This window comes from Pteronotus mesoamericanus, unplaced genomic scaffold (assembly GCF_021234165.1).
Source record: "Pteronotus mesoamericanus isolate MK-2021 breed Mesoamerican mustached bat unplaced genomic scaffold, CSHL_Meso_final contig_78, whole genome shotgun sequence".
Lineage (NCBI taxonomy): Eukaryota > Metazoa > Chordata > Mammalia > Chiroptera > Mormoopidae > Pteronotus > Pteronotus mesoamericanus.
Window position 1 is genome coordinate 27625760 of NW_026555258.1, and position 13487 is coordinate 27639246.

Sequence of the window (13487 nt, forward strand, 5' to 3'; positions counted from 1 at the left end):
GACGACGGCCCCACCTTGGCTCGCTTTTTCCCCATAATATTCCTAGTAAGCCAAAGCAGCCCTGCTTAGTCTCTCTGCTGTTGCTTCTATCCTAGGACCTCCCTTGTTTCACGGTCTTCAGCATTAATACATGTGCTCACAAAATCACCTGGATTTGTATTGTGAAGTCTTTCCTGTATGACGTCAAGAACCCACACACTACTGGCCAGCCCTAGGCAGACCTGCTCTGCTCCAAGCTGCAGAGTAGGTGGAAGCTACACTCACCTCCTCCCGATGCCAAACCAGATTTACAGCTAAATTATAGAGCAATCAACCTGAACAACCAACTGAAGGCTAACTGAACTGAAGTATTATAACCAAGGATTTACATAAGAAGCCACATAGAGACTGATAAGAAGAGCAGAGACACAGAAAGTGCTGGCGTCCACACATACGTGTGGCAGCTGAGAAGCTGGAGGAATATCTCAACTGCAAAACTCCCTCCCCCCAAGAAAATGAGGGCTCAACCCCATGCAGGGATCCCCAACACAGAACAATAGACATGGGAAGAAGAGACTGCATAGCATCTAAGTGGGGATTCAGTCCACCTTGGAGAGAAGGGAGTCTGCTAGAGACCCAAATGCCACCCTCCCAGGGTCGAGGACTCCTATTATTACAGCACCAGCTTGGGGAGTGCACTACCTGGTCCTAACACTATGACTGTGACACCAACTTTCTGTGTCAGAGTTCTGCAAAGGGGTCTGCTGGCTGCAGCCAGATCTTTGGGGTGCTCTTCTAGAGAAGCTCTTGGCAGAGACCCAGGGATAGCTTTGGAAAGGGACATCTTCCCCATTTCCAGCACACAGCTGGTGTCTGCCCCCCCCCCACACCCATTGAATCAGCCTGCCCTTCCATTCCCTGTGGCCCTTCTCTGCTGAGTTCAGTTCCACAAGGCAGTTCTAGTGCTGCGCAGAGCTGAAACCTTGGGAGCACATCTCCCAGGGAGATTTTTATCTGGGAATCAGACAGGTGGGTGCTGGGTGAGTGTTGGTGAGGCTACATCTCTAGAGGGGGCACTCTAATCTCCCCTGAGAGCTCAGCTTGCACTAAGTCCCCAGTGGGAGACTCATTGGATCTCCCTTTCCAGCAGCAGGGTGCCCCGACTCACTTTGCTGAGCTCAGTCCTGTGAGAGCTGCTCAGAGCTGGGAACTTCAGAGTCTGCCTTCCTCGGAAGTTCTTGGCTAGGAAGGGGAGGAAGCGTCTGCCCCCTCCTACAGGTTTGCCGGCCCCACCCACAATGGGAGACTGAATCTGCCCTCCCAAATCTGGTGACCTTGCCCTGCTGAATTCAACTCCATGAGGGAAAGGGGGTGCGACTTGGATCGGGTGCCTTTGGAGTGTGTCTTCTTTGGAGGCTTTTGTCTCCAACAGGCACTGGGTTGTGTGGCTGACTGCGGGGGCAGGAGCAAGGCGAAGTGCTACCCCGCTACTGCAGACTTGGCTGGCTCCGCCCCCAATGGAGACTCTTTTGATCTGTCCTCTCAAGCCCTAGTGGCTCAGCCCTGCTGAGCTTGCTCCTGCAGAGGGAAGACTCACTGCACCCAGCCTGAACCTGCAATACACTCCTGAGGAAGCTATAGTTGGAGACTCTGGAAGAGACTGAGTGCTATGGCTCTGCAGTAGAGGGCCACGTTCCACCCACTGCATAACTGACTGCCTGGACCCCAAGTAGGGGACCTGCTATCCCCATCCTCCTGACCCTGGTCCCCACCCTGCTGAGCTCATGCCCTGTGGAAAGGTCTGGGTCCCCTGGCCAGGCGGGGCCCACTCTACAGTCTTTCTTCTGAAGGCTCTGAGGAAGACCAAGCAACCACAGGGGGAGGCAGTATAGCCGACAGATGGAGGCAGACATAATGGAGCTCAGATCTTTAATAGATCTGCCCCCAGCTTGGCCTCTTCCATGCACACTCAGACCCAGTAGATACAGCCACAAACAGCAAACAGTGTGGTAGCTCCAGACAGGTAGCTCAAGACTGGTTACACAGTGTCTGACATCAGCCTGTACCGGAACCCCACCCAAGTGGACCCAAAACCAACACAACCAGTGATGGGCATCAGACAACACCAGGACTCAACCCAACTAGCCACACAAGTGGCACACCCAAAGGGGGATCCTGGAAGGTACCAGACCATGCTGGAAAACAACTCCATATCAGGGAGCAGCCCCTGCACAGTGACTTACACACAGTGATCGAGGTTTACCCTTATAGTTAGCTGCTTGAGGTATTAACTCCACCCACAAAAGAGCCAGCAGCATTCAACACTCAACTACAATAGGAGGGCACACATACTCACAAGAAACATTCTGAAACACTGAGCCTAGGTAATCTGGAAGATTGCACCATTGAGCCCAACAAGACACCTACAAGTTTGGGAGTCATAGCAGATCTGTCTAATACACAGAGAAAAACACAAAAAAGCAAACAAAATGGAGAGACAAAGAAATATGCCCCAAATGAAAGAACAAGGAAAATCCTCAAAAAAATAAATGAAAAGGAAGTGAACAAGAAGCCAGACGCAGACTTTAAAACAATTGTTATAAGGATGCTCAGGGACTTTAAGGGAAGAATGGATGATCTCAAGACTTAATGAAATCATAAGCATTAAAAAGAACATAGAAAACATTAGAAAGAACCAGTCAGAAATGAAGAATACAATATCTAAAACAAAAAATACACTAGAAAGAATAAACAGTAGGTTAGATAAAGCAGATGATTGAATCTGCAATTTGGAAGACAAGGTAGAAAAAAAATACCCAATCAGAACAGCAAAAAGAAAAAAGAATTTTAAAAAATGAGGATAGTTTAAGGAACATTTGGGATAACATGAAGTAAACCAACATCCTCATCATAAGGGTACGAGAAGGAGAAAAGAGCAAATAAGAGATAGAGAACCTATTGAAGAAATAATGACTGAAACTTCCCTAACCCAGTGACGGAGAACAATACAGAAGTCCAGGAAGTGCAGAGAGTCCCATACAAGATGCCCAAACCAATCCAAAGAGGCCCACACCAAGAAACATCATAATTAAAATGACAAAAGTTAAAGACAAAGAGAGAATCTTAAAAGCAGTAAGAGAGTGACAATTACCTACAAGGGAGCTCCAAAAAGGCTGTCAGTTGATTTCTCAACAGAAACACTTCAGTCTAGAAGGAATTGGTATGAAATTTTCAAAGTGATGAAAAACAAGGACCTATAACCGAGATTATCTAGTAAGGGTATCATTTAAAATTGAAGACAAAATGGAGAGCTTCCCAGACACCCCCCTCCCCCAAAAATAAATAAAACTAAAGGATTTTATTACCACCAAACTAGTATTGCAAGAAATGTTAAAGGGCCTTTTTGAAGAAGAGAAGAAAGAGGAGAAGGAGAAATTTTTTAAAAAACAGAGGGACATAGTTAAAAAAATAAAATGGCAATAAATACGTACCTATCAATAATCACTGTAAATGTAAAAGACTTAAATGCTCCACTCAAAAGACATAGGGTGGCTGAATGGGTAGGAAAACAAGACCCATATATATGCTATCTACAGCAGACCCACTTCAGAATGAAAGATACATTCAGACCTAAAGTAAAGGGATGAAAAAAGATATTTCATGCAAATAGAAATTTTTAAAAAGCTGGGGTAGCAATACTTATATCAGACAAAATAGATTTTAAGATAAGGGCTATAAAAAGAAACAAAGATGGACACTACATAATGATAAAGAGATCAATCCAATATTTATTCACCCATATTTAGGGTCATCTAAATATATAAAGCAAATCTGAATGGACATAAAGGGAGATATAGACAGTAATACAGCCATAGTAGGGGACTTTAACACCCCATTGACACCAATAGCTAGATCTTCCAGACAGAAAATCAACAAGGGAGCAATGCCCTTAAATGTCACAATAGAGCAAATGGATTTAATTGACACCTTCAAACCATTTCATCCCATAGCAACAGAATATACATTTCTTCAAGTGCACAGGGAGTATTTTCTAGGATAAACCACATGTTAGGACACAAAATGTCTCAATAAATTTAAGAAAATTAAAATTATATCAAGCATCTTCTCTGACTATAATGGTATGAAATTAGAAATCGATAACAAGAAAACAGCTGAAAAGCACACAAAGACAGGGAGGCTAAACTACATGTTACTAAACAATGAATATGTTGACAACGAGATCAAGGAAGATATCAAAATCTACCTCGAACAAACAAAAATGAGAACACAACACCACAAAATCTTTGGGACCTAGCAAAAGCAATCCTAAGAGAGAAATTCATAGCATTACAGGCCTGCCTCAAGATACAAGAAATATCTCAAATAAACAATCTAACTATGTAAAGGAACTAGAAAAAGAACAACAAACAAAACCCAAAATGAGTAGAAGAAAATAAATAATAAAGATCAGAGTAGACATACATGAAATACAGTTTTAAAAAGCAAGCAAAAGGTCAATGAACCAAGAGCTGGTTCTTTAAAAAGATAAGTAAGATTAGCAAACTTTTTTAACCAGACTCATCAAGAATAAAAGAGAGAGGATCCAAATAAATAAAATCAGAAATGAAAGAGGAGAATTCACAACTAACTCCACAGAAATACAAGAGATTGTAAGAAAATATTACAAACAACTATATGCCAACAAATTGGACAATCTGAATGAAATGGATAAGTTCCTAGAAACACACAATCTTCCAAAGCTGAATCAGGAAGAATCAGATAGTCTTCACAGACAGATTACGACTAGTGAAATTGAAGCAGTAATCCAAAAATTCTCAACAAGCTAACTAAAGTCCTGGACCCAATGGCTTTACAGGTGAATTTTACCAAACATTCCAAGAAGAACTAACATCTATCTTCTTCAAAGTATTCCAAAAAATTGAAGAGGAGGGAAGCCTCCCAAGCTCATTTTACAAGGCCAGTATTATCCTAATTCCAAAGCCAGATAAAGACACTACAAAGAAAGAAAATTATAGGCCAATATTCCAGATGAATATAAGTGCAAAAATTCTCAACAAAAATGTTAGCAAATCGGATCCAGCAATACAGTGAAAAGATTATACACCATGATCAAATGGGATTTATTTCTGGTATGGAAGGTTGGCACAATATCTGCAAATCAATAAATGCGATACACCACATAAACAAAACAAAGGATTAAAATCACATGATCATATCAATAGATGCAGAAAAAGCATTTGATAAAATCCAGCACCCATTTATGATAAAAACTCTCAGCAAGGTGAGAATAGAGGTAGTAAATACAATAAAAGCCATATATTACAAACCCACTGCCAACATCATCCTCAATGGGCAAAAAGTAAAAGCATTTCTGTTAACATCAGGAACAAGACAGAAATGTCCACTTTCACCACTCTTATCAACATAGTGCTGCAAGTCCTTGCCACAGCAATCAGACAAGAAGAAGAAATAAAAGCTATCTGAATTGGGATGCAAGAAGTAAAACTGTCCTTTTTTGCAGATGACATGATACTATATAGAGAAATCTAAAAACCCCACCAAAAAACTACTAGAACTGATAAATGAATTCAGGAAAGTGGTAAGCTACAAAATAAATATCTAGAAATCAGTTGCATTTCTATACACTAATAATGATCTATCAAATGAAAAAACAATCCCATTTACAATTGCATTAAAAAAAATACTCAGGTATACATTTAACCAAGGATGTAAAAGACCTGTATTTAGAATATTATAAAACACTGAAGAAACAAATTGAAGAAGATTCAAATAAGTGGAAGCACATACCCATGTTCATGGATAGGAAAAATTAACATTATTTAAATTGTCCATACTACCCAAAGCAAACTATAGATTCAACACAATTCCTATCAAGATACCAATGGTGTATTTCACAGAACTAGAACAAATATTCTAAAAATTTACCTGGAACCACAAAAATCTTGAATAGCCACAGCAATGTGTAGAAAGAAGAGCAAAGTTGGAGATGTCACGCAACCTGATATCAAAATATACTGCAAAACTATGGTAATCAAAACAGCATGGTTCTGGCATAAAAACAGATACATGGATTAATGGATCAGAATAGAGAGCCTAGAAATGAACCCATGCCATTATGGTTAATTACTATTTTGCAAAGGAGACAAGAACATACAATGGGGTAAGTTAGTCTATTCTATAAATGGTGTTGGGAAAATTGGACAGATACATGCAAGAAAATGAAACTAGACCACCTTCTTATACCATACACAAGAATAAACTCAAAATGGATTAAAAGTTTAAATGTTAGACCCCAAATCATAAAATTCTAGAAGAAAACATAGGCAGTAAAACCTTGGACATTTGTCATAGCAATATTTTTGCTGATATATCTTCTTGGGCAAGGGAAACAAAAGAAAAAATAAACAAAAGAGACAACATCAAACTAAAAAGGCTTATCACAGCAAAGGAAAACCTCAACAAAGTGAAAAGACAATCCACTGAATGGGAGAACATATTTGCTGATACATCTGATAAGGGGTTAATATCTAAAATTTATAAAAAACATAAAACTCAACCCCCAAAAAACCAACAATCCAATTAAAAAAATGGGCAAAGGACCTGAATAGACACTTCTCCAAAGAGGACATACAGATGGCCAACTGACATAGGAAAAGATGCTCAACATCACTAGTCACCAAAAAAAAAAGGGGCAAATTAAAACCACATTGAGATATCATCTCATGCCTGTCAAAATGGCAATTATCAGTAAGTCAGCAAACGACAAGCGCTGGCAAGGATGTGGAAAAAAGAGAATCTTCGTGCACTGTTCGTGGGAGCACAGATTGGTGCAGCCACTCTGGAAAGCAGTGTGGAGACATGCCAAAAAATTAAAAATGGAACTGCATTATGGTCCAGCAATTCCACTTCTGGAAATATATATAAAGAAACCCAAAATGCTTATTCTAAAGAATGTATGCATCCCTATATTCATTGTAGCATTATTTACAATAGCCAAGTTTTGGAAGCAACGCAAGTACCCATCAGTAGGTGAGTGAATAAAAAAGCTGTGGTACATTCACGCAATGGAATTCTATTTGGTCTAAAAAAGAAGGAAATCTTACCTTTTGGGACAGCAAGGATGGGCCTGGAGAGTATTATGCTAAGTGAATAAGCCAGTCAGAGAAAGTCAAATACCATAAGCTTTCACTTATATGTGGAATCTAACAAATACAAAAACTAACAAGCCAAATAGAAACTGATTCATAGAAATAGAAAACAGACTGATAGCTATCAGAGGCAAGGGGGTGAGGGATGGGAAACTGAGTGAAAAAGGTGAAGGGATTAAGAAAAAAAAGAAACCAAACCTGACAGACAACAGTATGGTGGTTAGCAAAGGGGGTGGGGGGGAGGTAGGAGAGGGTAAAGAGGGATAATTGGTGGTGAAAGACTTGACTTGGAGTGGTAAATACACAATACTATATATACAGATGGTGTGTTATAGAATTGTACCCCTGAAACCTATATAATTTTATTAACTAATGTCACCCCAATAAATTTAATAAAAAAATAAAGCATACTCATAGTTTTGCTCAAGGCACAAAAGAACTCACATCATACTGCTTTAGAAACCCCTCAGGGTTTAAGGATTCTCTTATTTCTGTGTTTTCAGATTACCATGAATCCACTTCTAAGGGGCTTCCTGTCAAGGAATGCTGAAATGATGCCTAGTATTCCTCTACATTTTTCATCTCATCTGTAGAACTCGATGAGCCATAATCAATTGATATTGGCATTGGATTTAGAAAACAAATTTCATTTTCTCCCTGAACCAACCACGACACTTAGAATTGTGGAAAAATTGGAAGGAACCTCAAGGTCAAGACATCTCCTTGGCAGGAGCACATGTCCCAGTGATGTGGGCAGGGAGTTAGATGTCCCAGACATACTACGTAAGTATGCATCCAGAGTCAAAGTCCTACCAAAAGAACAAACAAGGTCAATTTACAAAGGTAAAAAAAATTACAAACCCAAATCCAAATACCTGGGAAAATGCAAACTGGAAATGTAAAATAAGTCAGAGGAGCAAATTGTTCTTACCACATTTTTTATAAAAAGGGAATAATAAAAGCACCTACCAGTAATCTGTTGTTGTATAACAAGTAATCCTAAAATTTAGCAGTATAACACAAGAACCATTTTACTGTATCAGGATTTTATGAGTCAGGAATTTAGACAGAGCTTGGCTGAAAAACTTATTTGTTCTTCATGACACCTGAGGGGACTTGGTACTCAGCTTTGACAAAGGAGTCTAGAGGATCCAAGACTCACATTCCGATGCCTGGGGATGCTGGCAGGCTGGGCTCAGCTGGATCTGTTGACCACTACTCATATGCCTGGCCTCTCTAGCATGGCAGTCCCTAGGCAGCATCGGGGTTTTTATGTGGAAGCTGGCCCTAAGCCAGAACAAGCATTCAAAGAGATCTAGATTGGAGCTGCAAGGCTTCTTGCAGTTGGAGCTCGGAAGTTCCAGGACATCGCTTCTGCCACGTAGTACTGGTCAAACAGTTGCTAAGTCCAGTCCAGGTACGAGGGCCAGGAATTAGAGTCCACCTCTCAATGGGAGAGAGCGCAAAGAATTTGTGGTCATCGCCAGCCTACCACAGCATTATTTTACCTACATTAAATTGGGGAGAAAACTTCAGGGAGGATACAGTGCGGACAAAGGCATGGAGTCCATGCCTACATTGCTGGTGATGGTATAAATTGGTATGACACGTGGAGAAGTCAACCTGTGGACATGTACAGAATACATAAAATTTTTCAACCAATATAGCCCCAGAGTCTTATTCCTGGGCATCTCTCTGTCCTAAAGAAATCATTGTTCTGACATGAAAGATTTACTGTTATCTATCAGAGCAACAAAAATAGACAAAACCCCAAAGTTCAATAGTAAGAGAATGATTAAAGCTTACTATCACTCTGGGACAGTAAGCAGCTATTTAGAATTAATTATGAAAGTTTTTAATGGAAGTTTTACATGGAAACATGGAAAATATTTACTGTGTGGTGTTAAAAAAATGCAAAAGGTTATGTGTATGTAAACAAGAAGCAGAAGGAAACAGGCAAGAATAAAAATACAGCCCGCCCCTTCCCCGGGGCTTGGCTCTCCTCCCCTCTGGGACAGGTAGGGGGTGAGGCCAAACTTCTGCGTTGCAACCCAACTGCACGCATGTGCAAAAGCACATAGTTGGACCTGGCCTTCTTCAGGTTCCCTTGGGATCCTGCCATATGCCAGAAGTAGGTGAAAATAGTAGGAGAGTAGACTTAGAAAATGAAACTCCTTCCTGATCAACCAAATAAACATTATTGATTATGTGCCAAATACTTTGAGATCTCTATGATCTGTAGAACTATGGATTTTGCAGAGGCATCAGAAAACTGAAGAATGATTCAGTGAGTTTATTTCTCCAAATTAATTGAAGAAGATGCTTATTAAGTCATTGGGAGAGTCTGCATAGGACAGTTTTTCAAGATCATACAATACCAACAATATTTTATCTTACCAGTCATTTCAACAATCCATAAAATAGACGCAGAAAAAGAATGAGAGAATTGAGTGAAGATGAAATCAGGACACTGAAACAAACAAACAAACAAACAAAAAAACCGATGAAACATCTGAAAGGAATAAAAACATAAAGAAATCAACAACAGCAATACTCAGATCCCCAGAGCAGAAGAAGGGCGTGAGGAACAGGATGAAAACATTTTACCTTTTACCCTTCAAGAGAAGGAAAGCAAAGAATACTTAAAATCTTTATTTGAAATTTTGATTCTAATGGGAAGACAAAGTATGCCTCTGGAAGGACTTGAAAATGATGAAATCTCAGAATGTCTCTTCATTCCTGACAACTTTCAAGCGCTGCTGGAGTGCTGCGTAAATTCTGGTGAAGAGGTTTGGGGCAAGTCCTTGGAGACAACAGTCAAAACACAGCAGGCGCAGATGCTAGAGATCTGGGAGAGCTGCATTTGGGAAGAAACTCTCAGAGAAATAAGACTCTCACTTCTTGTCCATTATCACTGACCATAGTGGACTTAGCCCAGGAAGAGCACCTGCCTATAGTGATGAGATTTTTTGATGACTCTCATAACCTGAGAGAAGAATCTGTGGGCCTGATTCCAGCCCAAGACATTCTGATGGGTTTGGTCTAGGGTGTGTCCAGGGGCAAGGGATTTTTAAAAGCTTCCCAGTAACTCCAGTGTACAGTGAGGGCTGAGAATTCCTGCCATGGGACTTGTGAGCCTCCTGATCAAGTAAAATGAGCTTTTTCCTTCTTGTACTTTAGTGCCAAGTGCAGCTGGATGGAGAGGTCGTAGGGCCCGAAGATTTGGAACATTAAAGAAAAATCGAACCCCTCTGACACTAGAGTCAGCTCTGGAATGTTGTCACATGTTTAGAGCTTAGAGAGATTGTCAAGCCCAATTTAAGTTTGCTTTTTTAAAATAACGTGGTGAATAGCTCTGTGTTGGGTTTCTTTCCCCCACTTCTGTTATTTTGCAATGAATTGTGTTCAATTTGAAAAACTTGATGTCCCGTGTCCCTCTGATATAGATATCTAAGAGTAAATTAGAAGACATTTGAAATATATTGAAATATATTTCGAAAAAGCATGCCATTTTGTACTACAAAGATTGAGGGTCTATAGAAAGAAGCCTTTCAGAATAAATGTCAGGCATTCTTTTCGGATGAATAAGTCCCCACAGAATTCCCATGACGACGAGTCAGTTCATCCCCCAGCTCAACTCATAGCTGTTCATTGATTCTGCATGAGGTGCTCTGGAATGGTGCTGGGGCTCCAGCACACGCAGGGATGACATGGAAACTTTCGGTCCAGTCTTGAGAAATTGATGCTTTCTTTCCTTTCACAAGCCAGAGGGATCTGGCAGTGTTTTCTCAGACTTCTCTCTTTTACGCCCAGAATCTCCATGCCTCTGAGATGTGATGAGCAAGGGTTACGGAGGAGGAAGCCTGACATACTTCAGTGGTTCTCCAAGCACGTCCCGGGACCATCATCAGCGTCACCCGGGAAAGTGTTAGAAATGTAAGTCCTCCTGCCCACACAGCAGACCTACTGAATCAGACATTCTGGGCTGGGGGCCCAGACACCAACGTTTCAACCAGCCTTCCAGGAGAGTCTCACCAACTGATTAAGAGCACAGACCAAACACGAACATACTTCATTTCAAATGCCAGCTCCGCCACTCATTAGCTGGGTAAGTCACTTCATCTCTCTGATCCTCTGCTTCCTCGTCTTTAAAATAAGAATGATAACAGCATCTACCACTCTAGGGCTGTCGGAGGATTAAGGGGGTGTTTAGCACCGATCTTGCAGGGCTGGGAGGAGACTGAGGCACATGCGGTGCCTACACTCCTACGGTTACCTCCTTAAATTCAGCACCCAGAGCTGGTTCACTCACCTCACCCTAGTCCCAGCCCTGGTTCTTGATATTCCAAAAGTACTCAATAAATGGCTGGCATTATTTTTGGCAAAATCCATCATCCATTTCTGATTAAGAGCCTCAGCAAACTAAGAATAGAAAGCGACTAGAACGGGGCTTGCTCCAACTGTCAAAGGGCAGCCACAAAACCCACTGCTAACATCTTGCTAATGGTAGAATCAGGAACAAGATAAGAATGTCCACTCCCACTGCTACTCTGTGTTGTCCCAGAGATTCTAGTTAGGTCATTAAGGCAAGAAAAAGAAATAAAAGGCATCCAGATTGGAAAGAAGTAAAACTGACTTATACTTAGATGACATGTTTGCCTATGGAGAAAACTGATGGAATCTACAGCAAAGCTACCAGAACTAATAAATGAGTTTAGTAAAGTTGCAGGATACCAAATCAATATGCAAAAATCAATTTTATCTCTATGCACTAGCAACAAAAACTTAGAAACTGACATTAAAAACCAACGCCATTTACAATAGCATAAAAAGTGCTTAGGTATAAATCTGGCAAAAGATGTGAAAGATCTGTAGTGAGAACTGTAAAACATTGCTGAGAGAAATTAAATACCACCCAAATAAATGGAGAGATAGCCTATTTCCTACGCAAGGTCACAATGATTTAACCCTATGTTTTCTTCTCAGAATTATATAGTTTTTGCTCCTACACGTGATCTCTGATTCATTTTTAGTTATTGTATATGGTAAGAGGCAGGAGCCCAACTTCATTCTTTTGCGCATGGATATTCCAACACCATTTGTGGAAGACACTACTTTTGCCTCCATTGAATGGCCTTGGCACCATTGATCATAAATGTGCGGGTCCCTCTCTGGACTCTCAAAGTCTATCCCACTGCATGTACATCTCTCTTTATGGCAGCACCACATAGTCTGGATGACTATAGATTTGCAGTGAATTTTGAAATCATGAAGTGTGACTCCTCAAATTTTACTCTCCTTTTGAAGATTGTTTTTGTGATTCTAAGTTTGCACAACTAATTTTTGACAAAGATCTAAAGGTAGTTTAATTGAGAAAGCACAGTCTTTTCAACAAATAGAGTTCTGGAACAATTGGAAATTCTTATGTCCTTGATTTTTTTTTTTCTTTTTTTACTCTTTTTATGCCTGTGACCACTGCTTTTGGCTTGATCCAGTTTTATGAAATGCTTCTGTTCTTCTAGAAGTCATTTTCTTATTTTTTCTCAAAAACATAAATTTAATTAAGTTTAATTCAATTGAAATCTTGTAGGCCTGTGCTTTCTCTTTTCACAGGCTGTGCCTTATCAGTCCATTTATAGACTATTTCTGAAATTTGCAAGTATGAACAGCTTCAAGGGAAAAAAATTGATGGGAGCCAAAGAAGCAGCTTTTGAATCTGTTCTCTGTGCCTTTTTCAGACAAATGGCACAGACTCTGTGCCTTTTCCCTTCCCCTGGCCGGGTATGGAGTCAGGCCTGAGTAGCTCCAAGGATTTGGACACCTGCAAGGCCATCAAGCAATTTCTTTCACTTGGTTTCTGAAGAAGTAAGGGTCCTCTGAGCATCTCCATCCACTTTTTCATTAACATATATATGTCTACGTGACATAAATCAAGTATCTAGTGCACACAGATGTCCAGCTAATCGGTGCAAAGAGAATCCCGAGGGCCTGGATTCGGCCATCAGTGGGGCGGGAGGTCCCGGGGAAGCTCTGTGTAGCACGGAGTCCTGACGGTGTGGTCCCCAGTCCAGCAGCATCAGGATCATCTGGGACCTTGTTAGGAATCAAAATCACCCCACGCCTATTGAATCAGAAACTCAGGAGTGGGGCCCAGCAATTGTGTTTTAACCACAAATTGCTGGGGCTAAATTACCAAGATTTTCTATCCTGCTTCTGCCATTTTGCTACCTGTTACTTAAAATCTCTGGGTCTCAGTCTCCTTATCTATCACAACAGGGATGATAACGGTATTAGCCTCCTAAAGGCTGTTGTTCAAAT